This window comes from Nyctereutes procyonoides, unplaced genomic scaffold (genome assembly GCF_905146905.1).
Source record: "Nyctereutes procyonoides isolate TBG_1078 unplaced genomic scaffold, NYPRO_anot_genome, whole genome shotgun sequence".
Classification (NCBI taxonomy): Eukaryota; Metazoa; Chordata; class Mammalia; order Carnivora; family Canidae; genus Nyctereutes; species Nyctereutes procyonoides.
In genome coordinates this window covers 12716739-12744700 of record NW_026575160.1, presented here as the reverse complement: position 1 = coordinate 12744700, position 27962 = coordinate 12716739, and the positions used below count along the sequence as shown (strand labels likewise).

Below are 27962 nucleotides of genomic sequence, written 5' to 3'. Positions count from 1 at the left end.
TTTTCTACTCACCCTCCATAATTTCATCCTAATAGAATGTATTTTTATGCTTAAAAGTCTTGTTATCGAACACTGTTTTACTTTTTTGTAACAAAAATATGTATGTGATTTGAAGTGGATATTTTTATTCATTCTGTCTATAATGCTATATTTTAAAAAAATTCTACCACTGCTGTTTAACAAATAACAGTCTATCCTTATAAACTTTCCTTTAAATTACTAAACACAAAAAGTAAAAGTTACTGAATATTCATCTCTTAATGAGACGGAAGAGGTTTTTGGTTTAATCAGAATTCAAATAAGGTCCATATGTGGCAATAGGATAAAAACAATGTTTTATTTTAGACAATGATATTTCATTTGTGTGCCTTTCTTAAGGTTTTATTTATTTATTTTTTCTTAAGGTTTTAAATTTCAGTCTGTATCTCTCTTTCTATCCAAGCTACAAAGGTGGGGAAGCACACATCTTAATATCAGAAAGATGGAAGATAATGATGTCAAGTAGGATTCAAATAGATGATTCCTGGCAACAGGAAATGGAGGCAACCCATTGAGGGTAAGGCTGTGAAGCACACAGATCATATGTGGAAGGTTTGGTCATCCCACGGATGAAGAAACTATCCAGTTGAGCTTCTGGCAGAGAGTAGGGGGACCATGAGCAGGGTGATGGAAGAAAGCAGCTGTGATTGCCAAGCAGGGCTTCCTGACCAACTACAGAAGCAGGGATGGAGATAGGAACTCTAGTCTATTTCCAGCTGTATATTTCCCCAAGTCTGAGAAGTAATGAAGTAGAAGGAGACCTTTTGTATACAGTGAATGGTGGCATTGCCATCCCAAATCCATAGAAAGGTCATACAGTGGGATGGGGTGACATGTAAAACATATCTGGGGTGGGCATGGGCTCAACTACTAGAATCTCCTCAAAAGCTTGAGTTTCGGACATGTCTATTGTCCTAAATGCACACATCTCCCAAGACAAGCATTCATTCTCTCAGATTATATAACTGAACACTTTAAACAGAACAAAAACATTTCCTGAACCATAACTTGATAGATACTCTGTGGGTTCTGTAAACCATATTGCTTGGTTCTTTCCTTCATATCCCTTCCACCACACATACTTCCTCTTCTTTGGGCCCTTTCAAGAGAAAAATTTAAAGAGTTCTATTTTAATAAGGCTTTTTTTGTGTTCTTAGCTGAGAGTCTTTGATCTCCTGCTAGTTCTTCCTTATAAGAATTCCGAAAACCATCCCCAAATTGCACAAGAGATCATAGAACCTACAGAGAATATCAGTGTATGGATATACAAACTACACACATTTTTCAAGTATTTGGATAAAATATTCTGTAGCAAGAGAAGATAAAGAAGGAAACGTGGAAAGGGAGACTGGGGTCTACAAGGAGCAAGAGAGATAAAAGGAGACAGGGAATTGGTGGTCCGATGCAGTAGATGATCATTATTCCTTCAACACATCTCTTCCACAGGCATTTGAAAGATTTCAATGTCTGACTTCATGAGAAGGGCTGAGTCTCCTGGAGCTCTAGTGTTTCTAGCAGCCGGGTTTAGTCAAGGGCAGACATTCAGGAGGGGCCCCAAGGGGTCTAATTTGAAATGCTCAAAAAAAAATTTTTTTTTGAAATGCTCAAGACTAGCTCTCCAGTGCTGCTTGGAGCTCTTCACCACACTTGGCCACATTGCCTGAAATTCCACAATAGGAAATTACCCTTTGGAGCAATAAGTGCCGTGTGTGATAATGCCAAAGCCCTAAGAAAAATAATGCAGTGAAGTCTCAGAGCTACGCATACCTTCCCTCCAGCTAGGAGGTGAGACCCAGGGCCAGAAGAGTAGAAAAGTGGAGGGTAATTTGGGCTACAAGACACTTGTCATGAGACGACAGCAGGATGGGCCCATCATGAGAGCCTGGGTGGAGGCAGGGCTCTGAAGAGGAGGTTGACAGAGACAGAGAGGACCCTTCTGTACTTCTAACAGGGTTGAGCCCCACTAGCTGTGAGCAGATACTCTGGACTGGAGAGTTCAGGGCATGGATCATCTTCTCTGTGAGGTGACACAGATGTTGCTTAGCTTTTGGATTAATTCAGTAAGGTAAATAAACCAAGAAACTAATAAAATATCAAAAAATGAACAAATTGAAATATAATATCTCAAGACTTTCCCAATATAACAAACACTGCAATTTCACAGAAGAAAGAACATTTCTTTCCCTTTCCTCTTGCCCTTGATAATTTTAAAAGAACAAGAGCCTAAAATCTTGAGTAAGTGACTTTGCTTCCCAAGAAAGGGCATTCACAAATTTATAAGCACACACACACACACACACACACACACACACACACACATTATACACACACATTATATTCTTGCCCTTATTTTTCTGGGTCCATGAAAGCTTTGTTATGAAGTGACATTTAGAAACAACTGGCTTAAAGAACGTAGTTATCACTTATAGTTTCTAAATACATCCCCATAACACGATGTATAAGTGTGTCAGAATCATACAAATGAAATATATGTTGTATAATAGAACTTAAGGACTATCCCTTAAGTTCCTTATAAGAGTTTCCTTAGTAAAATCACTATTGCCTCTTACTAATGCTGCAATGTGTGTTAATATAAGTCATAAAAAGTGGTTTGCTATTCAGTAATAAACTCAAAATATCCATGATATCTGGCTCCTGATACTCAACTAGTGTGGCTATCTGATGGAGCCCTTGTTCCAATATTGTAGGAAAGTCAGGTTAAGGTGAAGCTGAGTCAGGTGCCCTTAGCCTGAGAACCATCTGACCCCGGGTGGGGTAGCTGGCCCTTTCTTTGGGTCCTTCCTCCTGCCTCGGTCCACAGAGGAGGTAGATTCATCCCTGGGCCACTGGGGGAGTCAGTTGCTCTGTCATCCATCACCAGAGCCCTAAGAGGTGATTATGACATCAGAAAATGGGCTAGGACAGTGCTCAGCCGGGACGTCAGAAAGCCCAAGTTGGTGTAATGAAGAGTATTCTGTTGAGAGTGTGCAGAAGATCCGTCCCTTGCAATGTGTCCGGTCCTCCATGGCCCACGAAGCCACCCTGCAGCCCACAGGGGCAGTGTGACTGCACTCCTCATTTCCTGCTGCCACAAAATGACCTTCCCCTGGGATCTGAAATGCAGATCGCTGGGGGGGGGGGGGGTGTCTGAGGGGTTGACGTGTGTGCTTAAGCAGTACAAAGGAGTACACAATGAGTCTGTAACAGGGAAAGCTATCCCCCAGAGGCTGTGTGGGCTCCTCATGTCTTGGTGAGGAAATGTTCCAGGCCCAAGGCCCATTCCTCCGTGGCCGAGCAGCGGTTGAAAGACAGCATGCACAAGACTGCCTTTCCCAACACTGGGCTACTTTCTCATCAGAAATGAAGCTGAGAAAGTCAGAAGGGGAAGGATCCTAGCAGGCCTTATGTTGCAAAGTGAGGGGTTTGGGCAGCCTTCTGTAATCAACAGGGCAGCTCAGAGAGGCCTTAGGACCGAGGAACACTGTGGTTAGATGAGGGACTCTTGAGCTAGGCTCCCTGGCTTTGAGTCCTAGCTCTGCTGCTTAGTACTGTGTGATCTTGAACAAACTACTTAACCTCTCAGTGTCCTCCTCTATGAAATGAGAAGGATATCAACAAGTCCTGGTGCCTGAGTCTTAATGGGGATTAAATGAGACAAGTGCCTAGAGGAGTGCCTGTTCCATTATAACGATGTTACTGGAAGGAATTTAAGGACCGAATCACATGATATACCATGGTTCCCTGCTTGGTGAGCCTCTCCCCATTTCTCCTCCCCAATTGCTTCCTCTACAAAATGAAGAGATTAAATGAGATGCTCTCAGGCCTCCCGGCTCTGATATTCTCTGGGTGTAGTTGTAACACAGGGACAAGTTTGCATCTGAGCTTCGAAATGGGCCTCAATCCCATTTGAAGGCAGAAGACTGACAGTCTAAATGGAACCAAAGGTCTCTAAGCAAAAGAGCTCACCTGACAGTCAAGTGTAATCCAAAGAATTCTCGTGAGAAGCCATCTTCTGATTCTCGGGGGGGGGGGGGGGGGCGGGGGGGAACTAAAGCTGTCTGATAGCTTGTGAATTTACACAAACCAGGTCTCCTCCTGCCCCTCCTTTTGAGCATCTCAAACCAAATGAATTCCCAATGTCAGCAGAATTTTAAATTTTACATATGTTGTGCAAAAGCACATCACTGGAACACGGAGGAAAGACATAAATAATGCAAACTGAGCATCCCTCTTGGCCCCAGCCTGATGAAGTGGGTGTGGGGGCCCCAATTAGCTAGCAGAGCCCCGATGATCCGACGATGGCCTCATCAGCAGGGCATTTGTGGGGCATAAATACAGCACTTGCTCCAGGAGAAAAACCAGGAAACACTGGGCAGGCTGTGAAACAAGGTAGGGAGAGAGAAGGAGAGACCCCGAGAGTGGGACCCAGAGGTGTGCACGGGGACAGGCCAACGCTGGTGTGAAGCAAGGACAGAACGTGGATCCTTTGAATCTTCGCCATGGCATTTCGGTCAAGCTGTTGATTCTGCTTGAGCCGAAATTACAAAGGACTGTGAATTATCCATGGAAAATTGTCTGGGCCGGTCCCTTAGCAGATGGGAACACCGTGGTGGCAAATGAAATTAGCAGGCTGCCTCGCGAAACGAGCTTGTGTGCCTTTCCTCCTTGGTGCTTTCAGAGTCTGCATGGGGTATAAACGCCAGGACCATCGTGGGGAAGTTTTTGGTTTGGGTTTTTTTCCATTGTGAACAAAACCACCATAAAAAAAAAAAAACCACACACACACACACAAAAACTCCTCAGAGACATGAAACAAAAAACTTTTCCCTTCTGTAGATTTAAGAGACAAATCTTCCTTTCCAGGATGTTGCCAACTGGTTTTAATTCTTGGAGGCTTGGGTTGGAGTAAGCGTGAGACGAGGCTGGTGGATTTCTCCTTCCCTCCCAGCCCACGCTGCGCACCATGAACTACATCATCACCTCTAGAGGGTTCGGCACTAGGCACAGATGGAACAGAAAGGAGAGAAAATCAGCCTTCCCGGGAGGGAGGCCTGCTCCCTTCCTCCACAAACTAGTGGTTTCTGTTGAAATAGCAGCTAACCATCATTCCTTGGGGGGGTCCAACTGAGCCATAGAGCTCAGGGAGCACCAAGCAGCCAGCACAGCAAAAACCCAGACAGAACAGCACTCACCAAACAGAGGGAGGAAGGCAGATGGGGAGCTCTCAGAAATCACCCTCCCTTGATTAGGAGGCTTCTGGGGAGTCGGCGAGGATTTCCATAAAGTCTGGGCTTTTTGGAAATCAGTTCACTAGGCTGGTGCCCTAGGGGGAGACATAACCCAGCAGTCAGATACTCAAAATCATAATAATCATTAAAACCACGATAATAATAATGATAATAAGACTAGTTCCAATCCTCACTACAAGTGTAATAAAAGCTAGTACTCATTTAATGCTTACTATGTGCTCACCACTGTGTTAAGCACTTGACATGCATTTTCTCACTTAATCCTTAAATAAAACATTGAGGATGATACTATTATCAGTGTCATTTTTAGAGGTGATGAAATGGTGGTACAGGGAAAAGAAACGTCTTGCAAAGGTCACGGTGGTGAATTGATCGCCAGGGTGATCACCATCCTTCACTTTTCCCACGCTCCACGCTCCGCACACATTCTGCAATGTGGCTTTGCAGCTTTTGACTGGTTTCATGGCTTGCCTTTGGCCATCAGAACGAGGCTTTGCTGATAGTGTCCCAGTGCTGAGCCTGGATCTCCAACATTTCCACTCTTTCTCTTGGAACTCAGGTGAGCAGTCCAGCGAACCAGCCCAGACAAGCCTGCTAGAGGAGGAGGGGCCACGTGGAACAGAGGTGAGCCATCCCAGCTGAGACTGATCTACACCAGCCAGCTGCCTGAAGATGCTTGAAAGAATCCAGATGAGCCCAGATAAGCCTGGTCCAGATTAGCAGAACTACCAAGCTGATCCACTGACCAATGAGAAATAATAAATGATTGTTGTTTTAAGCCACCAGGTTTGGGGGCGGTTGCTACATAGTAATTAACAACTGAAACAGTGGCCTAAGTAATACTAGCATCCCAAACCAGGTTTCTTTACTCCAAAACCCTTTGCCTTTTAATTTCTGATTTCTAGTGACATACTCCCGTGTTCCCTACCTCACTGACCAACATCATCTTCTCCAATTCCACCTTTCTCTTTCCAGTAGGTTCTAGTAGCAAATATTTCTGATTGCTGGCAAAGGACTTGGGGATCTTGGTTGAAAAGGCCAGCAACGGTGGCTGCATCTCTTCATGGGCCATTGAACAGGGGTGATCACGTGACCCATTTCTGACGATGAGACAGAAGGATGGGCCAATTGAAGGCCTGTGGGAAAGATATCCCTTCTTCTAAAGGCAGAAACACCAGAACATACCACCTTTTCCTGATGTGGTTTGCTGCCCACCATCTTGCAACCATGAAAAGGGCCCACTGAGGCTGAAGCCAACTGAAGAGAGCAGAACCAGACCCCAAGGTCACTGTGACGACTCAGACACTGAGATAGAACCATGCCTGGGATCCATAGTGAATTTTTCCTTTTGTTTGAGCCAGTTTGATTTTCTTTCTTTCTTCTTTTTTTCTATTATCCAGAAGCATCCTAATGTATGATAGACTTCCAATCCTCAGATCAAAGGATCCAGCCATCTGGTTGTTGAGTTCTGTGTTCCTACAAAAACCAAAATAAAAGTTCAGAGGACCCTGAAGCTGATTCCCAGGAGGCCGACCTCCGTTCGTGGGAGCCCTGTATTTCTGACTCATATCTGCTCCTTTGGGCGGACTCAGCAATAAGTGGCTGCCTGGGAACTCAAAACAGGATGACTGCCGGGTGGGGGTAAAGCGCAGAGACGTGGGGAAAGTTCTGGGGAGCGTGACTGAAGTGTGGCCAGAGATCAAAGGCCCATGCATGTTCTCCCCGGGAGCATTCTCCCCTTGGTTGGTTCAACTTTTCTTCCCCACCTCTCAACTCTCAGGAAGCACATGGTATGTGTCTTTGTTCAGAGACGACCCTCAAAATATTCAACAACTGATATGCTCAGATGCAGACCAATCAAAACATAGGGCCCCTGTGGGACTGGGGCAGGGGAAGTTTGGGGATCATGGGGAAGTTGGGGGCGCTGAGTGGGAAGGAGGTCCTTAAGGAGGAGTCGGGGAAAAGGTAGAAGACAGATACTGCAGGGCAGGTGGATGGGCAGTCAGGACAGCACGTGTTGATCCGTTGGGACTTACTTGCTGAAACTTTAACAACTTGCTCGGCCAGGCTGAGCCATACCAGACTGTTCTAGTCTAATAGGCCAGAGGCACTGTGATGCTCATTTGCATCCCTAGCACACAGGCCATCCCAACTCAGTTGGGTGAATTGAACAGAATCAACAAAATCAACTCCCAAGACCCATTCTCTTCATCTAGTCCAGATTCTGAATAAAGAGGAATTTGACTGCTCACAGCCATTTTCCTCTGAAACAATTCTTTCTTTGGTGCAGCATTATGGAGAGTAATGGTCTGATGGTCAGACTTCCTTTGCCCTGGGATAGCTCAAGATTCAACTCTCACTGAGGAGAGCAGATGGCAGAGGGAGCTGGGGGGAGAGGGCAGCCCCCTGTGTCTTGTAAGCCGTGGAGCACACTGTACCTCCATCATCATTAGTGATTCAGCAGTTCTCATTTGACTGAGAAAGAGCAAAACCCTGCTCCAGACAATCTTGCCCTGGGAATTCCTCGAATAAGCCAGGAGTCCCAGGACGTGGACACTGTCTGGTTCTTGGAGGCACCGCTGAGTCTTATCCAACTGTCTTTTCCCTAACACCAGTCATGTCAGGGGCTCTGGGGCCAGCTGCTGGGAGCCCAAGTGAGGGAATGAATGAATGAGGGCACCCTCCTTTGCAAATAGTTTTGAAATACAGACATGAAATGAACTTTGGAGTCATAGTAATTTGGGTGCACATCCAGGTTTTGTCGCTTAATGGCTACTCTCTTCAGGCAAACTCCTTAGCTTAGGGAAATTTCCATTTTTCCTGTATAGATAGACATAATAAAACCAACGTCAAGGCCTCAGGACTCGTGTAGAGTGCCTAGGACAACATCCAACAGTGCTTGATAAACTAGCTACTTCCCTTCTGTCTTCATTTTCTCCGTTTTTTTATTTCATCTTTGTCTTAATATTATTTTTACTATTATGCTTAAACTCACTAAGCGATACTCTCTGCATGTATTAGAACTGCCTAGTTTGAGGGTTTTTTTTTTTCACCTAAATAATATCCAGATAAATCAGCATAAGTGTTCTCAATGAACAGTGTTTGTTGCTCATTTACAGCATTTCACTCTCATCCACTAATGGGGAAGAGCTGTTGGAAGCCAGCTCCAGAAAGCATGCAATGTGCACATACAATGGGTACCTAGGTCCTCCGACCTTCTCCCTCATAATTTTCACTGGGCACTCACCATGTCCTGGGCACAGTGCAAAGCTCCTTATTATTCTTATCTCTTTCCTAATCTCCACCTCAACCAAGGAGGTGGCTATCAAAGTTATCTTCAATCTATAGATGAGGAAACAGAGGCTCAGAGAGGTTAATGAGGAGATCAAGTGGATGATAGCAGCAGGGCCAGCATCTCAAACATGGCAGTTGCCCCCTTCTGGCCATTCCTTCCTCCTCTGAGGTGTAACATACTTTTGGTTTTTGAGCCATCAGCTCCACCCCTAACTCCAGTGAGTGACTCTGATTGGTTTAAGCCAACTTTGGCAGTCCTATCATTTTTGCACAGTGATTAATGGCTCAGGTAAACCGGCCGTAGCTAATCGGCTCAGGGCATGTCCCCTAGCCAATCACATTGAAGCGACTGACTTTTTCCTTCTCTGGTTGTGAGAACCAGGTCTCCCTTTTCTCCTGCTGGCCCCCAGCGAGGAAGCCTGATCGCAACCTGCAGCCAATTTTGCAGCCTTGAGGGGAATTAGGGAATCAGAACAGTAGGATAGAAGAGCCGCTGATGTCCTTGAGCCTCAGGAACAATCAACTGGAAGTCTGCTCTGTCTCTGGACCAATATGAGCCACTAAAGTTCTTTTGCTCTTACACCAGTTTGACTTGGTTTTTCTGTTACTTGCAGTCAAAAGCATTCTAAATGATACGGCAAGAATCAAACCCAGGTCTGACCCATGACCGGTGTATACTCTGTGTGTTAAATTCCTTTCTGCATCTTGAAACCCACATCTTTATTAGCAGCCTGGTAATCTCACTGTGTCTCAGCCAGTCTGCAGGATTTCTGGGGTAGTTAGCTTTCCCGCCCCAAGGCCAAGGCCCTGGGAGGTTGCTGGTGAGGTAAGGTCACTCTTTCAAATGAGTGACTGGAAGCCACTCGAACAAAGCTGACGGCTATTTCTAGATACAAGGTAATGAAAACCTCTTCTTGGGGTGACTCCAGCTAAGAAGGACTGGACTACGAAAGTGAGGACTACGAAAGCAAATAGCCAGCTGCAGTGCCTGCTTCTCAGGCCCTGATGTATTGAACATAGAAAAATGCTAACTTCATCTAACTGCAATCTAATTTGTACAAGGGCTTAGAAAGAACACCAAATTTATCAGACCTTGAAGTGCAAAATATTAAAAAATAAATCATCGCTAGTAACATCGTAGAGCTATCAGGAGATCTATTTGAAAAGACAGTTAGCAAAGTCAATTTGAGACACATTCATCAAGTTTTGAAATCATGGAGGCCCCATTATATGGGTTTCCTCCTAGCCAGCCCAAGAGGATCCTAGAATTTAAGGCCAAGAATAGCTGAATCCTGACAAAAATCAGATCATTGGAAATATTAATAAAAATGTTTGAAGAGGTAAAAGAAAATGTCAGCCCAAGTAGTTGAGATAAAGCAATGATTTTTTGCTTTTTCCTTTTCTTTAGGGTGGACCCATGATGGGGATTGCTCTTGGTCTCCACCTGCAGACTTAGTTATGCCCAAGCTTCTAAGCCCAGGCATGAAGTCAATTTCCCAGACCTGGTATCAGGGGACTCTGTGACAATAAAGAATTGCCTGTGCTGGGTCTCAAGTCCTCTAGGCTGCCTGCAATTGAAGGACCCATTCGATCTCACATGGAAGCATCCATCCTTCCTGCTTACATGGTTTGAGCCTTGTAGAGGGTTGGACATCCTAAATTCTGACTGGTTAGTTTCTTTTTCCAGGGCTTAAGCCTCAAAAAAAGCTTGATCTGCTTGGCTCCTGGGTTGACACCCTCCACTGATGTGTGGTGTCACACCCAAGGCCCATCTGTACAGCCTTGTTTGTTTCCTTTGGGCCTCCACAGACAGAGGGCACCAGGCCTCCTCCCACCTGCCCTACACTATGTGAGAAGGAATGACCCGGACTTATTTGTGTGTTAACCACTTTTTAAAAAATGAGTCAGTATGGCATGATGGTTTAGAGAGTGGGGCTTCTCAAACCACGTATGGTGAGCAGCCTGTGTTTTTATTTTCAGTCTATTGCAGAATAAAATGTGGGCTCCGTGTGCATATCTAGCATGTAGCTTGTACACATGTGACTCACAATGTAAATTTGACAGCCCTGAGCTCCTCTATACCCTATTCAATGAGACATGCCCACCGATCATGCACTTGGATGTCACTGCAATGTCAAATAATGAAAAATTCCCACTGCTTCCTTTTGGTTTCTGTACTTATGTTGTCATAGACTGGCAATGAATAGTTCACGTTCACATCTGCAGTTGGCATTTTGAGTAATATTTATTTACAACAATGCTTCTCAAAATGTGGTCCCTGGACCAGCAGCACCAGCATCACCTGGGAACTTGCTACAAATGCAAATTCTCAAGTTCCCTCCCACACCTCAGGAATCAGAAATTCTGGAGATGGAGCCCACAAATCTGGACTTTTACCAGCCCTTGGTGTGGTTGTGAGGATGCCACACAGTTGGACAGGGGAAAGAGCTAACAATAGCAGCTGGGTTAGGAGGTTTCCTCCATTAGAGCCTTACGTATCATTCCAAGAAAATGGGTAGGTTCGTTTCAATGACTACTGAGCTCAGTTTTTTTTTTTTAAAGATTTATTTATTTATTTATTTATTTATTTATTTATTTATTTATTTGAGACAGAGAGAGACAGAGAGAGAGAGAGAGACGCAGAGACACAGGAGGAGGGAGAAGCAGGCTCCATGCTGGGAGCCCGACGTGGGACTGGATCGCGGGACTCCAGGATCGCGCCCTGGGCCAAAGGCAGGCGCCAAACCACTGAGCCACCCAAGGATCCCCCTAAGCTCAGTTTTTTTTAGGTTTGAAATGTATTTGCCCTAAAGTCAATGAGTGGTGCATTCACAGAAATATATTTTCATCTTAACCAAACACACAATTTGGATTTCCAACATTAATCCTTAATAGATGCAAGAGTGAGTGAGCTTTTCCATTTTACATCTTATCCTCACCCCACTCCTATCTTTTGCACCAGTTTCCAGCAACTATCCAATAGCACATGCACATAAATGCTCAGAAGGAAGGATGACAAGACCAGGATCATGGAGCCCTGGTCCATGTGTCCACTGTACCTGGTTCATTGTAGATGCTCAGTGGATCTTAAGGGAATGAATGAGTAGATGAATGGACAAATGAAAAAATAGAATTTGATGAGCTAAAACTTTGTAAAAGGATGTTCTTATTAGTTGGCTTTCTGCCCAATTGGCAAATCTTTCACTTTCTCGCAAAAGTGCATTTTGTTTTTCTTCTAGATTGAGTGAATTTTTGTTCATTGTAACCCAAAGGTTACCTGACTAAAAGACAGCTCTGTTCAGGTGCAATGCATTCAAATTACATCTCTTCTAAAGGATGTGTTGCCCAAATGTCTATAAATAGTAGTATAAAATAGAGAATTTCATTTGGGGGATTTTATTACTGAGAATGAATTTTACTGCAAGCCACATTCAGAGAAAACAAGATAAAAGGATTATAACCCATGAAACATGGCAAACACATGCTATTATTTTGGGTGAAATGTCATTATTTTCACTATTAATACTTAAATTAAGTACACCCATATTTGGCATTGCCATGAGCGTAATTGCTAAAATGGTTCTAATGAGAAGCTCAGAGTTGTTCAGATAGGATTTATCAAACAGAAATAGGAAAATTAAACAAGGAAATCATATAATGTAACAAACAAAGGAGATAAAAGTGAAAAACACCCAACAATTAGTTTGTGTACACAGGCCCAAGCAGCTGGAATGATGGGTTCACAAAAATTGACTGATTCTTTGCTGAAACTTTGTTGGCACAATGCTAAGACAACTCATCAGTTTGAACTGTTCAGTCCTAAATTGACTGAATAGACCAGTCATTTGGGATGCCTTGAGAATCTGTCTCTAGCATGTCTGTTTTGAATACAATTCCTCTCCTGCTTTAGGAATATCTTCAGACACACACCAGCTCTACTTAATGGAAAATAAATGCTCTGTGGCCATATAAATGCAAGAAGACCTATCAGTCCCAACAAGAAAGCTTCAGTATCCGGAACATTTTTATGATCCAGGTCATTTCATACCGGAGAAATTGATGACCTTTTCTAAAAACAAAACTTTAAAGGGTTGACCTGACTTCAAAACTTAACTCTCCTTCTTTAGCCTTAAGGTTGCCCTCTGTGAAATGGGAATAAGTACAATCTGCCTCAGAGGCTTTGTATTTTTTTATGTTTTGCAGATCACATAAGCAGCGTGCATGAAACACTTATTGTCATGCCTGGCATTTAATTAATGTTTGCTATTATTAATAGTTACTCCTCATCACGTATGAAGCACAGAGTTCTCTTTGGTTCGCTCCACAGTAGCTCCTTGGTATTAGCTATTTGAGTTTACAACCAAAGTCAGAGATCAGATGACTACAGGAACAGTCTTCACTCCGGTGCTGAGTTTACATCGCCGTTAATGAGCTGGTTGTGAAGGAAATGATGCTTTTCCCACCCAAAAACATATCATCTCTGGAAACACTCCAGTCAATGGCCATGAAGCCATAAAGCAATAGTAATAAAAGTAGTATCAGGCTCTGAAAAGAGCGACAAACTAAAGAGAATTCCAAACTCATGCCTGCCAAGTTTTCCCTTATTTGGAAGTAGCCCATATGAAATTCTAGAACTCTCTACAGGTCACTCACAGTCTGTCCATTAGCTTTCCTGTTTGCTGTCTTCCTGTCTACTTATATCAACTCTTCTTAATATTTAAGAACTTTTCAGGAAATTCAGTTTTAGAAAGACAGCAAAGGAGCTTTGAATTGGCAAAAGCTTCACATTTCAGAGGTGATACTAATCTAAAGAAACACACTATTATCTTAGTAATTTCCAATTGTTCCTGGAAGCATTTTACTGCAGAGACCACTGCCAGCTATTAAGTAGAGGAGACTCGTTTTGGTTGCCAGAATTAGCTGAAATTAAGATCCTTTGACATCTTCTTACAGAAAAAAGTCAGTTTCAGTACAAACAATTCAGAATTTAATAGATTGTGACAGGTTATAAAATTCTATGCATTTGAAAGAAAAGCTTTGCTGGTGGAATAATGTGTTTCTAATTTACACATAATAGGCCCATGAAGCTATGACTAGAAGGACATTAAAGTAATGAGGAAATTCCAGTTATAGACACTTTCTGTAGAGATCTTAAAGATTATGATTAGGGCAGTCATTTTCCTGAGTACCGCATATAGCTAAAGCCAAAGTGAAGGTGACCAGGACAAAGAAAGGAGCCTAGAAGGGCAATAAACCTCAGTTTCAAGGGTAGGGAGAGCACGTGGGGGATAGCTGGTCAACCTAGAGGTGGAGGATATTGTTAAATTTAATAAATGCTGAATCTACTGAAGACCTACAAAGGGCCTGGTGCTGGGCACTTGCCCATCCATGAATGAGGAGGAATCACCCGTGACATGAGCCATAAAAAAAGCCAAGTGATTTTTCATGGATAAAACTCTTTGAAATAAAAAGAGAATTCTACTTTCCTTAGTTAGACTCTTTGTCCCCGCAGTCATCCAGTCGAGCCAGGCTTAGCCATCCTCTTGATGATTAACGTGATGTCAAATGGATCCCTTAAATGCTTTCCTTATTTAAAAAGTTTCAATGCTCCTATATTATTTAAAATGAATACTAAATGGCAAAGAAAATTTGGAGTGTGTCTTTTGCTAGGATTTTGGGTAACTGTTCTCATGCCATAAATTGATTTAGAGATGGGGGAAGTAACTCATGCAAAACAGCAGAGAGCATGCTCGTAATGAAAGGCACATGCTTTACTTTAATGCCAGTGAGTATTTTAATGCCCTTTGTTGAGATCAGTTTCTCAGGTATAAGTTGATGTAAGCTAGGAACTTGCTTTCGGACAAGAAAATTATTGGAATCTTACTGCTTCTACTATTGTTTTTATTTTGGGTGCTGCATCTAGCATATTATAAGTAGTCAGTGAATACTGACCACCCAGGTGTTAGGACATCTGGCAATTTTGCTCTTTCTTAAAAATTTTCCCCAGTAAGAGTTTCATGGCTCTCTTCTATTACCTCTCTACCTTTTGAAAATATATTTGTGAACATCCTCTATATGCTGGGCACCTTGCATCAGAGAATGAGATCCCTATGTTCATAGAACTTCTACTCTGGGAGGATAGGCAGAGAAGTGGAAGGTAGTCGATGCAGAGGATAAGATAACTGTTCTTTGTACCTCATTTTACTCATGTGTCACACTTCAGCGCCAGTGATCTTTGACCCAATGGGGTCTTGTCCTTCGGAGGGACCCTTTTAAACTTTGGTCTTAACTGAGTATGAAAGAGGAAGTTTGCAAAGAAAGTTGGTGGATGTCACATATCACCTAGAACCCTGTCATTGGGCCAGTCTGAGAAGAGAATGGTTTTATAGTTTAAGGGACACCGTATAACCACAGACGAACAGAAAAAGTCCAAATGACACAAAAAAATGCTTATGCCAGCAGCTTTGTTCCCCCACAGCCCATCTCTTCCATCTCTTTCTGACCCATGCAAGAGACGTAACACTGAGTTACAAGATACTGTTTCCTTCCTCATCCTCCACAAGGAGGAGTGGTTTTGTGACACTAAATAGCTAGGCAGTCAGGTCAATTCAGCTACAGAAAACAAACCCAACAATTTTGTTAGCATCAAATAGAAAGATAATATTTTTAACCTTGCAGCTGGTTTGTTATCTTGGGGTGTTCTGGAATCCGTTTGTCTATAACTCCAATTTCCTTCAAGAAAGAATGTGATAGGATTTTTTTCTCATTCCTCTGTGGTCATTGTGTTTCAACCATTAACAAAATTTACAGAAATAAGATCAAGGGCCATGAGGCCCCATTTATTTAGAAAGTACCATGCTTTTTCATTATACCAGAAGTGTTGACTAGAATAGCATGCAAATTACTTCATTACAGGAAGACTAAAATCTGGTTTTTTGCTGTTCTCAGCATCCTGAGGACTTGAAAACTTCAACTCCACTCAAAGTGAAACAATATTCCTCTGAAAGAACTTTGGACATAAAATTGCATTGTTGGGTAATGAGTGACTGGAGCTATTTCAATGATTTTAACATGAAGAAACAGTATTGGTTTGTGGTTGGAAGAAAGATAGGCTATTGTCACTGCTTGGGCTTCTAGAAAACTAAACTTCTGATAGACTAAATTTTGGCCTCCAGACTGGTCTCTGACTTATTTCAGAGTCCATGCACCAGATAATTATATTCACCTCTTTGCAGAACCTCTCGTGGAATTTTAGATTTGGAAAGAATCTTAAAAACTATTTAGTCTCAATTCACCACTCCCAAATCTTATATTTACGTTTTTCAGAAGGCTAAATGTAATTACAAATAAATCGCCATTTGTGATACATGAAAAATGCATAGCACAGATATATGCAATGAGATTCATATGTAAAATTCATACAACAAAAAGATGCATGCAAAACAAATTGCAAGTGGCCAACTGCATATCAGCAACCCATGGTGAAAAAAAGTATACACCAAAACTGGCTGACTCTATTCATGGCTCCACCATGACAATTACAAATGACCACACCTTCTTTTTAAAAGAAGTTCCCAGCCAAGCATATTGATGTTACTTGCTGCCATTTTTCTATAATTGTATTGTTCCTTTTCTTTTTTTTTTTTTAAGATTTTACTTATTTAATTATTTATGAGGGACACACAGAGAGAGGCAGAGACATAGGCAGAGGGAGAAGCAGGCTCCCTGTGGGGAGCTCAACCACTGAGCCACTCAGGTAGCCTATAATTTGTATTTCTTAAAGGCATCTATACAATTCATGCAGTTTCTGAAATCTATACTTTGGAGTTATTATTTGAAAGTACTTGTTTTCATATATACTTTGAGCATATGTACATTTGCTTAATATTTAACACATAGACATTAACTACTAGATACTTAGAAGCAGTCAAAATGAAATGTATCAAATGGCTTCTGTCTGGTAAGGAATAAGAGAAGTCTGAAGATAATTTTTTTAAAGGTTTTATTTATTTATTCATTTTGCCAATAGTTTCCAAGAGCTGTACAAATGTACATATCTTTTGACTCTGCAATTCTATTTCTAGGAATTTATCCTAATGCTGCAGATTATAATAGCAAAAATGAGAAGTAATCCAAATGCCCAATATTAGGTGTTAAGGAAATTAACACCAGCTTGTTCTAACAAACAATATCAAATCTGAGGGGCTTAACACAGTAAAGTTTATTTTTCACTCATGATACAGTTGGAGGTGGTTGTTTGGTGGCTTTTCATGTAATGATTTAGGGATCTTGGCTCCTTCCACCTTGTAGTTCTACTATCTTTCAGAACCTCAAAGTCCTCATCTAGACCCCTGCATTCACCCAATAGATGAATGAAGAGAGAAAGAGCAAAGAGGCATGCTTGGATTTGTTATGGGCTGCACATGGCTTACATCGACCTGACCACACTTTATTGACCAGACCTAGTCACATGGCACAATGAACTGCAAGGGATGCTGAGAAACATAACCTTCCACTGTGCTCAAGAAGAGGAAACAGGATTGGTGAGCGTCTAGCCGAACTCTGGCACATTCACAGATTGACTTAATGGAGTATGGTATATCCATAAACAGGATACTTATGCAGCCATTAAAAATGAAGCTGTTGAAGAAGATTTAATGAAGTAGAAGAGATTTACAGTATGGTAAATGGAAAAGGCAGGCAACAAAACATTTCGGTTATAATCTTGGCTTTGTCAAAAAATATATTTTACCAAAAAATATATATTTATAAATAAAAATCCTAGCTCATTTACATTAGTGTTTTTTTTTACATTAGTGTTTCTTCCAGAGTGGTGGGATACACCACATTTTCTACCCTGTGCTTTTCTATATTTTCTCAACTTTATACCATGACCATGAACTACATTTTCTAATCAGAACAGTTATTAAAAATAACTGTACCTTAGACTAGTGCTCTTTAATATAATGGAAATCATACGTGCAATTTTAATTAAAAATAAAAAGAATCAGGTGAGTTAATTCTGATAATACACTTTATTTAACCTATGTTCAATATTATCATTTCAACACGTAATCAAAAATTAAGATGTTACAAATGAAAATACTGATGAAATTTTTTAATACTTCTTTTTATTTATACGGAGTCTCTGGATATGGATATATCTTACACATATAGCAGATCTCAGTTTGCACCAGCCTCATCTCAAGGGCAATAGCCACATGTGGCCGCCAGCTACTGCATTGGTCAGCATAGCCTGAGAGTGTGCTAAATGGTAGGTAGGCAACAATCAGGTGGCTCAGAAGGGGATAACATCTCACATGAGGACTGGGAAATGTTTCATGAAGGAGAGGTGGCTTTGGAATTGGGCTTGAAGGATATTATTAATAGTACCATCAATTACCATGATACTGATATTAATACCCTAACATTTATTACATGCTTGCCTTAATCCCATTGCGTGGTGACCACTAGGGGTCGGTAGAGAGGAGGAAACAGACTTTCTGAAAAGAAGGGTCACCAGCAGCAGCAAAAGCAGAGGCCAGGAAAGGCAATACACTTGCAAGTATGGGAGGTGAGGGTGTGTTTGGGGAGGGATCAGAGCAATTCAGCAATGGAGTCTTAGGAAAGTAGTAGGAGAAATAACAGGAAAGCCAGTTGGAACCAAGTTCAAAACAACCTCGAATGGTAAGAGAGGAACTTCATACCTGGTTCAGTGAGAAAATGCGGTAATCATAACACAAAACACTTATGAAGCCCCATTTCACAGATAAGGAAACTGAGGCATGGGGAGGTTAGGAAATTTCCAAAGGTCAAACAATGTGTAACCATGTTTGGCCGAGTCTGGATTCCAACCCAAGCATTTCTGGCTCCCAAGTCTACACCTTAACTGCTCACCATGGTCACGAGTTTTGGAACCAGAGACCTGGATTTGCATCCCAGGCTTTTCACTCCTTTACTGGGAGTTGAATCAGTTCCCCAAACAGCTAGGAGCTTCAGCTTCCTCCCCCGTGAAAACGGGATATGTCCTGCCAATCTAAAGTGTCATTGCAGGGATGTAATGACACTGGGCACGGAAAGCACCAATTACACTGTCTGGCACAGAGTAAATGCCGATAAAGGCTGGTTGCCCTGCAAAATGCCATGGGGGAGCCATTTCAGGCCTTTAGGCAGGGGAATGGGATGATTGGACTTACACTTTAGGAAGATTTATGCTAGAAATACCTGTCTTCCTTGATTACTTGGCCGGATGGGTTGGAGCTGGGAGAGATGTGTTAGGAAGATATTGCAATAGTCCAGATAAGAGGTAACGTGGGTCTGTGCTGGGACAGTGGCAGGGAGATTGCAATCGCATTATCTACCTGTAGGATATTAGAGCCAAAACACGCCGGACGGAGAACAGAGTCCAGACTTAAATGACTTATCCAAGGATAAATCATGCGAGCAGTACAGTTCATCTAGTTCTCTCGTTCACTGTTCTTTCCTTCACCCAAGCGGTGCCATTAGAGATCAACACCAACATTTTCACCTCTTGATAAAAATAACAAGGTGTCTCAGTTTTGTCTAAATCGTATACCTCTACCCCTCCACAGCATCCATGGACAATCTCAGGTAATCCCATCAAGGGCAACTCTCCCCACCCCTAAGGAAGGTAGGTAGACTGGAATCAGAACGATTTCCACGTTGCAGATGGGTAAACGGAGGCACAGAGGAAGACGAATCTTACTTCTGGCCCGTATTCTCTCACAGTCACCTCTAAACTGGTTTTATTTTTAGATTAAAGTTTGTTTTGGCTTTGAAGCATTACTAAAATGTTGATACAGGGATTCTAGCGTTCCTAGAATTTCATGTTGAACAGAATGTCATGGGAACGGAAAGGCTCACATCTTTTCGGATTATTCAGATATTAAAGGTTAATTATAATGAGTACAGTTCACTTGAAATCATCTGTAAAGGGAGACTATTGTATTATCAACGGGAAATTGGATCTCTGGAGGGTTTTTTTTTTTTTGCCTTAAATATAGTGAATGAAGGTATACTTTGCTAAGAAAAATGTGTGGAGATGCTATCTCTTTCCATCCCTCACCCAGAGCGGAGAAAAGAAAGCGATGTTTATAAAATTAGCTTTCCCGCCTCCGAGGAATGGAAAATTTTACCACAGGAGGGCGCAGAAAAGGGCAGCTGCTTTTTCAGATTATCGACACTAGGTGGCGCCGCTCAGCTAGTTTTCTTTAAGTCTGTTTTTAATTTCTTATTTTTTTTTATTCCTTTGTTTGGTAGTAGTCAGTGGAGTAGTTTAAGACACAAAAAGAAACATTTTACTTTTTCTATTCCTTTCTAAATATGTCTGTGCCTGTCATATATAAGCATATGCTTATATAATACATAAGGATGCGAGGGGAAGTAAAACTAGTTATTCATCACCGTATTTTCCATGCAGCGCACAGCTTAGTTACATTTTGCTCTTGCATTAATTTTCAGGACATTCACGTACGAGTCCAAATTGAGTTTTCCTTTGTGGTCTGTCCTTGTCTCAGATTCTTTGGAGTTTTGTTGGAGATTTCACTTTGATTTTTAAAAGGGACGTAATTCTGTATCACATCAGAACTACTAAAATGTCACATAACTCAAATACTGGAAAGAAAAATTGGTATCAGTAAAGGAATTGAAAATGAATTCTCCCACTTGAGTTTAGAGTAAAAAGGAATTCTCTGGCATAATTTAATTAGTTGTGTATCTGAGTTGTACCCGTCGTTGGAGTTCAAATTCCTAACTACAAAAATAAGGATGTTCCTCTAAATGTCCTCCAAGATGTCTTTCAAGTTGGAACGCATATGACCTTATGAGTTTGTAAACATAGTTGTATCACCTGTCTGCCCCAAACACCGTTCTTGAACCTGTGTGCATAAGCTATGTTGTTTTAAAAAAAAAAAAATCTGGAGAATTTTCTGTGACACAACAATGTGTACAGTTATGAGGCCCAGCTAGCTTTTCAATCTATGTTACTAGACTGAAATTGTTGTGAGAATGGAGTCGGTCCACGGAGGAGTAAGCTGACTGCTCTGTAGAATCACACCCTCTGGACAGAATAGGTTCAGCGTGATGAATCTGTCTAGGAGAGACTTTGAATCCAACCCTGGCTCCATCTTTCTGGCTGAGAGAGGCTAAATCAGTAATCAGGAAGTCAGTGCGAGTCATCAGGATGGATAATGTGGAGAAGTAAAAGGCCAGGCACTGTGTGGCTCACTATCTAGGGATGAGGCATAGGTTGTCTGTTATTGGACAGTCAGTAATTATTGGGAATAAGTACCAAATAAGATCAGGTCTGCGCTCTGAACCCTGGTTTGGGCCTAAACCCTGCCCAAACTTTTGCCCACGGTGATCATCCTGAGAAGTGGTATTAAGTCATCACTGGGGACTGGCTGCGGAGGGGGAAGTCAGCGAAGTTGCAATACGGAAGGGCAGGGAAGGGCTAGAGAGAGATGGTAATGAAGTTGCTTAACATCATCTGCCACCTAGTAGCAAATGCTGGACATCATGATCAAAGGGGTAATATCTGCTATGAAATAAAAGAAAATGACATAGACGTAAACATATTAGGTCTGCAAGGTAGCAGGTAGAAATGGAGTAAAACTCCTTGAGCCACACCCTCCTTGAAGATGTCCACTGCAGTTGGTAAAACCTCCAGCGTGACTCATCAAACCAAATGGTGCATTTGGAACCCCTTTCAAATGCCATTGTTGGCAAGATGGGGCTCTTTTCTAAGCCCTTATAAATATAGACAGAGACTCTTGGGCGTCCTTAGGCGTGCCGTGCCAATGTCTCATCAAGAGAGAGTGGCTAAATGAGTTGCTAAAGGCCATGAAACATATTAGTGTCACAAAAAATAGGGCAAACTTGGAATCATCTTATACTTGATGTCATACAGGTTTTGGAGCACACCGTTACAAACAAATTTTCTCACTTGTATAGAGCTACTCACTTAATTGGGGGAGATGGATGAATCTAGTAAAAATGGAGTAGGGATGGGCCTTCCTGAACCCCTCTGCACCTGTGAGTGGTGGTGAGCCTGGCAAGTTCTCCTGGGGTGGTAGGGAGGCTGGAAATTAGGACTGAATGGGATGGAACCTGAGGCTGGAGGCTGAGACAGTGGAATGGGGAAGGAGAGAGAGATGGAGCAGCAGACACTCAGGTAAAAAAGTTCACGAACCAAACCTTTGTAAATCAGGGATGGCTCATTTAGGTTCAAGGTGGCGGCCATGCAGGCGATCAACAAAAGTGTCACACTTCCTAGCAGTGAGCTGGCCTTCCTTCTTCCAGTACTATCCTAACACAGTGATTCCCAAACAATATTCCTCAGCACACTAACACTCAGAGATGTTAACGGATGGGGAGAACAAATGATTCTGCATCTCTTTAGTTTAGGAAATGCTGGATTAAACAAAGTAAGCAATTTTTTTTTTGTGCTTGGAGCCCTTAATATGCCACCATATATTATAACTCCTTAAAAGAAAAACTTACATGCAGGCTTTCTCAGACTTTTTGGGTTTAGGACCCATTTTATTTGTTTATTTATATAAAAATATGGAACACTTCATGAATTTGCATGTCATCCTTGGGCAGGGGCCCATGCTAATCTCTGAATCATTGCACTTTCAGTTTATGTGCTCCTGAAGTGAGCACTGGACCTTTTTTAATTTTTTATTTTATATTTTATTTTAAAGACTTGAATTAATTAATTTATTTGAGAGCATGAACAAGGGGAGGGGCAGAGGGAGAGGGAGAAGCCGACTACCTGCTGAGCAGGGAGCCAGACCTGGGGTCTGATCCCTAGGACCTCAGGATCATGACCTGAACTGAAGGTAACTTAACCGATTGAACCTCCCAGGTGACCCTGGACCTTTTTAAAAAAAAGTCATAGAGTATCTCAAGACAAATGTTCTGAGAATCACCTCTTGGAAAACAATATCCTAATGTATACTAATTCATTTCAGATTAAATTCCACTCTAGTAATTTTCAATGTGAAATTTTCAGGATAAAGGAATTCCCAGAAAAGTGAAAGATTAATTGAACCAACTTTTTCAGTGACATGCAAGCCAAACCAAGTGTTCTTATTCATTTATTTACATTATTTGTGTGGGTAGGCCCACTCTTAAAAGTCACAGTGACCCCATCTTTAGATTATTTTTCTCTCAGGCAAATACACTGAATTAGCTCTGCATCCCTACAATTAGGCCTTGCCCAAATGGTGCCACCACCTTGGAACCTGGTGTCATTGTGGCTGTCAGGCTCAGCATATCTATGCTATGAGAATAAGAAGAATAAATACAGTTCCTAATTTCCAAGTCAAAGACAGTGTGAATTGATATTACACAGTAAAATGCAATGAGATTAAATCAATAACATCTGCAATAAGGCATAATGAAGGTAAAATTATATCTCTGGCTTCCTGAACAGCTGTGAATCTATTTTTAATGATCCTCATTTTTGGCAGTCAGCTAACAACTTCTAAAATGTCCTAGAAATTGGATTGTTAAGCAGATGAGCACTGCAGTGGCTCGGAATGTCATTAATTTCAGCTGCCTTACCCATCTGCATGGGAGAGATGGAGGCATCATGAATTCACCCCCCATCCACCCCACTGAGCACCCCACTAACCGGGCCTTGGGTGGCCCCAACAAATGCTCGATACAGCAAGGCAGGAGAGCTGGAGGGAGAGGCTCCCGGGAGGATCATAGGCTGTTGAATGATGGAGAAAAAGGAAAAAGTCCTTGTTTTTCTAATGCCAATTGCAGCACAAAATTGGCTTTCAAGTCTACATCGTGCTATTGGAACCTCATAACACTGCAGAGAACAAGACATTCTAATGGTTCCCTGTTTACCAGTGGGGCACTTTGGTTCCACGGGATTGCTCTGGCCAGGACTTGGTCAAGGTCACACCACCAGCAAGTGCAGGAGCCAGCGCTCAACCCTGGTCTTCTCATTCCAAAGCCAGGGCCCTTTCCATGGCCCAGCAGGTCCTCTCTTATTGAAATAACAGCCGTGGGAAAGACATTATGAAAACTTTGAAATTGAGGAAATGTGAATATTTGGGATTATCCATGTTTTTCTTAGCTGCCTGGCACCTTTGTACTTTGCTGCAGCTTTTACCAGAAGCCATGTCTGGGAAACAGACAGTTGATCCCTTTGGCTAATTGTTTTGAGCTCGTTTTACTTCTCTGGACTGGCAGGGACGGGGCGTTGGGGGGTGGCACCCCACCCTTTGCACACCATTGTACTTCTTGCACCCCTCGGATGGATTCACAGATTCCCAAGTCAGGCTTAACAGCTAGGAGGCTCAAGAGGCCCCAGCCTAAACTGTGTTCCAGAAGATTGAAGCCAAGATTCAGATTCCCATTCAGGGTCCCTCTTTGCCTGGGTGAAAGCTGATAGGAAGAGGATGAATTCCTTATTTTCTTCCCTGTCCCGAGAAGCCTACCACTTAAAGGGAGAAGATTTTTGTGCAGAAGACAAGGCTAAGTTAGGCCATTAGTTTATGGCACTGACCCCACTGCCTGACTTGCTCTCAGCAGTAGGGGCTGATCCTTTGTTACCTGAAATATCAGACAATCAAGAGGTTTATGGTGCAGGGGTGGAGACTGTCCTGTGGCATGGTTTTGAACTGGAGAGAAGAGCTTGGCTCCGAGAGAGTCATCTATGACAGAGGGTTATTGGGTACAAAAGTACCTCTGCTCAGCAAGGGGATTATCTCTATTGAGCAAGGAGACCCCTTCCAATGGGCGACAGGATGGTCAGGAATGTTCTGAAGGGAGAAGCAAAGTGGAGGGAAGGGGGATTTTGTAATAAAGAAACATCATACACCGCTAATGATTAAAACAATGCCTGGCGTGCTAGAAAACTGTAACTGCTCCCAAGACAGCGGGGAGATGGGAGGGATTTCGGTTCACACAAAGGCTCTCTGATGCTCAGAGAAGGCAGGGGAGGTCTAGGGGAAATGGAAGAGCTGGCACTCCTAGGCTCATGGGGCTGGGGTGGGCAAACCCAGGGCCCGGGAGGCAGGGCCCTGAATGAGACACTGGGGCTGTTCTGTGCCAGGGCCTGCTTGGCATGCCAGGGGAACAGTGCACTTCCCAACACACAGGGCACCAACACATCTCACTCCCCAGCAGTCCTCTCCATCAGGCCCTCCCACACATAGTAATGGACAAGCTGGATATTTTGTTGTGGTTTAACAGAAGCTCTTAAGCGGGGGTATCGGACTTGCTTGCTTAGGGAGCACACACGTTGACTTTAAAGTGTTCGCTGGGGGCACCGCCTTTCAGTGCATGATGAGCTAGTTATCAGTCATGCAAACCTCACGCCTTCACATTCATTGACGTGGACTCTGTGTCAGGTTGGTGAGTAGGTTTCCTCCTTACGTGTTGACTTCCACTGTTGACTTCCATCGCGTTCCATTGTGTTTGGAAGGATTCTGAGGCCAGATTGAGGTTCGCAGGAAGGAGTGTTGTGTTCAGTCCGTGAAGTCTGCCCTGGATGAGCAAGAAAGGACGGGAGGCTGTGTCTCTTCTCTCTTATTGCATCCTAGGAGGTGTTCTCACTTCTCGTGAAGCTGGTGAGAGTGTCAAAAATCAAAGGAACCTCAGACTCACAAGTGAGGGAGATGAAATGGATGGATGAGATCTTCTTGGCAATCTCAAAACACACTACCGTTTCAGGCTTTGGAAGCACCAGGAGTCAAATTCAGTGCTAATGACGTTATTTGGGGGAATCGAGTCTCTGAAGAATGGTTAAGTAGAAGCGAGAAGACCACAGTCAGTTGTCCAAAGTGACTTAAAGCTAAGGGTCAGGAATTGAGAGGACTACCCACCAGCTCACCGGATACTCTTTTCCTTCTCATCCTCAACAGTGAGGGAAAAGCAATTCCAAAGGGAGAAGGACAATGGAGATGTGTACACACACACACACACACACACACACACACACACACGATAAATATTACATACAGGTCAAACACATCCATGTTTATACGTATACACGCATACAGAAGACACACATCACGTTCACCTCATCTGTGTGGTGTACCGGGGAGAACGACTCAGAGAATCAAGCTGCAGGAACCAGGTTCCCTTGCAGGTCTGGGTTGCGTCACTCTTGCCTTCACTAACTAAAGGAATAGGACCAAAGGCAGTGGACCAAGACCCAAGATTAGAGGGCAGGCACCTGTTGGTCAGATGCCCAGAAACCCACTTCATGGTAAGTCGTGACTCCCTGGCACCTGGGGCAGGAAGCCACAGAGCTGGGGAAGCTACTTGGCCTCTTGGCTATAATGTAGATCACAACCTTGGCTGTGGGTGGTGCCTGGAAGCTTCACTGTGAGTGTTGATTAGTTCTGAGAGGACCCGCAGGGCTAGACTAAATGAAAAAGCAGAGCTTAACAGTATTTTAAACAAGAAGTATCCTGTTTTCTGAAGTACTTCTGCATGTTAATATCGTTCTCCAAATGATAGCTTTTTAATAAGCTTCATTTCATCAGTAGCATATTGTCACGCTAATAAACAAAGGGATTTGTTTTTAAAAAGAAAAGCCACACCGAATGTCTGCATGGCTAATTTACCTTCTGTGTTAACATCACACATTTGGTGTAGAATTGCTGAGGACTGAATTGCTAAATCAAGGCTCCTGGTGGCACAGATTGCATTAAGAGATAGGCTTGCAGGTCTAGGACAAAGTGCTCAGCATTTAGGGTTGGGAGTTAATAGGATCAGGGGGTCACCCACTCCTCTTTCTGGGCTCAGGAGCAGACATCAATAATCACGCTAATCTGTCGCAGAACTTAACCAACACCCCCCCGCAGGAAACAGAACCTCAGGATTGTTCTGCAGACAGCACACTAGCATTCCCTACAACCTGATAGTTGACACGAACACAATGAAACCTATTTGCATTTAGGGGACTTATCTGCCTCCTAAATCGAGTAGTTTATTATGCGCTCTTCAAAGAATGACAAGAAGTCTCCTTAGATGTTACTTTGCTATTCGGCAGCGGCTGAGATTGGAAACCACCCTCCTTAATTTCATACTTAAACGACAATGGCTTATTAAATATTTTGAATCCTTTGCACTGTTTCCTGGATACCATCCAAAGTGGTGCGATGTAGGGAGTCTTAACCGGGTCTATGAACCCCCACGTGCCCCAGGTATATAATTTGAGGGCCTGTGATCTCAGATGTGAAAAAATACATGTATTTCTATTTTCACTACCTTCTAACAGAAATTTAGCGTTTCCTTCATTGTGTCAGCAAGAAACCAGCATTAGTATCTGTGATTTTGTCATTAATAGAAATCACAGATTTCATATGCCATTGAAGTTGTTGCAGACGTTGTGTAACATCACGTACGTTCATCAAGACTTGGAAACGACAATAGGTCTCAGACCAGGTGCTGGTTAGTGTTCTTCAATGTGCCGATCTAGCAGTGCATGAGGTACTAGAGCACACATTTGGGTTTTTTTGAAGAATATTTTAATAACTTCATTTTGATACAATTGGTTTTCTTTGTTTCCTATATGTCATTTTAGACACTGAAAACATGACTCTACAAGAGGGTCTGTGAATAGGAAGGACCCTCCCTTCAGATGAGGAGGCCTGGGCTCCAATCCTTGCTAAACATTTTTGTAAAGCCTCCTCCTCTTTGTCTCTTTTTGCCTTCTTTTCTCAATTGAAAATAAAATTGAGATAAAATTCATATTAACATAAAATTCACCATATTAAAGTGTACAACTCAATGGATTTTCAACATACTGACAAGCTTATGCAATCACTACCACCACATAATTCCAGAACATTTTCATCACCCCTAAAAGAAGCCCCATCCTATTAGGAGTCACCCTCCACTTCCCTCCCTCCAACCGCTGGCAACCACCAATCTGCTTTCTGTATCTATGGGTTTATCTGATGTGGCCTATAAATGGAGCCATAAAGTATGTGACCTTTTATGTCAGGCTCCTTTTGCTCCGCATAATATTTTGGGGGATTTGTCTGTGGTGTAGCACGTGCCAGGGCTTCATTCCTTTTTATGACTGCATAATATTCCATCGTATGGATGTACCACACATTGTTTATTCATTTGACTGAATTCTTTATCAGTCTTAGTTTCTACACTTTCAAAATGAAGAGATTAGAGCAGACCATGGCTAAGAATTCTTCCAGCTTTCAAAGCCCCCATTTTTCTTCCTCCTTGTAGCCTCTCCTGTGTAGTTTTGCATAAAGCCCTGCTTAGATTGGCTCCAGGTCTCTTGTCCTCAAAGACTGGCCTATCAAATCCTGGGAACACATTTTTAAATTTCATCTCTTTGTATCCACCGAAAAAAAACAGTTTTTT

The 27962-nt window shown here is 42.6% G+C and overlaps 1 non-coding gene across 1 annotated transcript; it reads right to left on the bottom strand.

Moving 5' to 3' along the window:
• Positions 1-22160: 22160 nt before the first annotated feature.
• On the bottom strand, positions 22161-22265 carry LOC129502991 (U6 spliceosomal RNA). The gene has a single exon (XR_008663084.1). It is a non-coding gene; the product is annotated as a U6 spliceosomal RNA (small nuclear RNA).
• Positions 22266-27962: the final 5697 nt, after the last annotated feature.